This window comes from Camelus bactrianus, chromosome 8 (assembly GCF_048773025.1).
Source record: "Camelus bactrianus isolate YW-2024 breed Bactrian camel chromosome 8, ASM4877302v1, whole genome shotgun sequence".
NCBI lineage: Eukaryota > Metazoa > Chordata > Mammalia > Artiodactyla > Camelidae > Camelus > Camelus bactrianus.
The window spans coordinates 18,933,152-18,935,167 of NC_133546.1; the positions used below are offsets into that span (position 1 = coordinate 18,933,152).

At 44.1% G+C, this 2,016-nt stretch overlaps 1 non-coding gene across 1 annotated transcript; it reads right to left on the minus strand.

Moving 5' to 3' along the window:
* Window positions 1-1,733: 1,733 nt before the first annotated feature.
* Window positions 1,734-1,816, minus strand: TRNAL-UAA (transfer RNA leucine (anticodon UAA)). The gene has a single exon. It is a non-coding gene; the product is annotated as a tRNA-Leu (tRNA).
* Window positions 1,817-2,016: the final 200 nt, after the last annotated feature.

The window sequence follows — 2,016 nt, forward strand, 5'->3', positions numbered from 1 at the left end:
ATTACAATTATGCATAGAAAAACTAGAATAAAATTTGTAGAGGTGGATCAGAATTCGAGCTATTGGTATGAACTCTTAAATCTAAATCTAAATAGATATAGAGATAGATAAATATAGATGTGTACACACACACACACACACACACACACACACACACACACACACACACTAATTCTGTCCACTGAGAGGGCCTGGGAACAGTAACACATCAAAACCAGTGAACAGCTAGCACTGAGATCTTGGTTTCTAACTACCATTCTCCCGTAAAGGAAACTGGGATTCTTCTCAAAATGTCTGATTCTACAGCTGGGTCAGGAAGAATACGAGGTAAGCATGGAATATCTTGGACTTCGAAGTAAGGAAGTGCGAAAAAATGACAAAGAAGTCAAAAATCAGCTTGAATAGACTCCCACTGGCCAAATCTGGGACACTTTGAGCATCAAAGCAAATAATTATAAAATGAATTATAACTATTATAAATTAAAATTCACTTAGAGAATCCTGCTAATCAGAGGAAATCAATAATATAATTTAAATAGTTCACCATGAATCCATACTTACATAACTTATGATTCCATAAATAATTCGATAAATGGAAAGTTTGATGAATAATGGGATATTTACACAGCTTCAAAGTACTTCACCTAAAAATACGCATTAATCACAAAGGGTAACTTTAAAGTGGAGAAGCCTGGCTGAGAACCCTAATCAAGTGAATTAAGATCAATATCAGGAGACACCAAAACCATGCCACCTGAGAGGATGCAAACCAAACACAGCGTCGCCTCTTTATAAGCATAACCTGAATCTAATCACTAGAAAACATTAGAAAAACCCAAATTGACAAAGGGACGATCTACATCTTCAGAGGCGTCAAGATTATGAAAGTCAGGAGAGACTCAGGAAAGGTTCCAAATTGAAGAAGCCTAAGGCGATGTGACCAATAAAAGCAACGCATTATTCCAAACAGGGGCCTTTTACTTTAAAAGACAACTAGTGATTAAATGGCGCCTGGGGATTAATAGTAGTAAATAAACAACGTTAATTTCCTGATTTTAACGGTTATTCTGCAGCCTCTGTTTGCTATCTTACTTTCAAATGATTTTTTTTTAAAGTTTCTTTGCACTGTACTTGCAACTTTTTTCTTCCGCTAGGTTTTAGATTACTTTCACTTTTTAAAGTATTAAAAACAAACAAACCAAAAAAACCCCTAGATCGTGCCATTTGTACTTTAAAATTCTTAGCCCATTACAAATTAGAGTCCATTTGTAGCTATGAAGTACTGTCTCAGCCTTCACAGAGTTAATGTAAGAATTGTGTGCACACAACTAATTTTGGCAAAAAAACGGGAAAAGGTAGAGATGCATTTTTGATTTTCCGCGGAGGCAGCTTTTGAACTACGCGGCCGTATCACAAACGCCCATCCGTCCCGGCCGGCTGCCTCTCTGCGAGCCAGGGAGTTGAGCCCCGGACCCGCCGGGGCCCCGCGAAGCCGCGGACCGCGTGCGACGCCGCCGGCCACACCCCCGCCCCCTGCCCTGGGACGCCGCCCGCGCCCCACGCCCGACAGGCTCGCTGGGTCGCCTCTGGCCTGTGGGAAGCGGAGCCCGTGTTGTAGAGATTGTTCCTTTCTCAGCCAGGGAGGCGGGATTCCTGAGTCCAAGCCGCGGTGTGTTCGATGAAATTTATATTTAAAAAATAAATTAAAACTTCTAATGAGAGAAAAGAACTTCTACCAGGAGTGGGGTTCGAACCCACGCGGACATATGTCCATTGGATCTTAAGTCCAACGCCTTAACCACTCGGCCATCCTGGTGCAGGCGAACGAGGTTCCTTTCGCTCTTCCTACAAGCCGTATTCTACCGTCCGCCTCGCACCCTCCCTCAAGAATGCGGAGGGGCCTTCGCCGCCGCTCCCTTGGTTTTCCCAGCCCGAGATGGAGAAAGCTCCCCACCGGAGCCTCCTTTTCCCGCCGCCGAAGCTCACTGTTGCCCGCGACCCGCCGCGGCGGCTGGG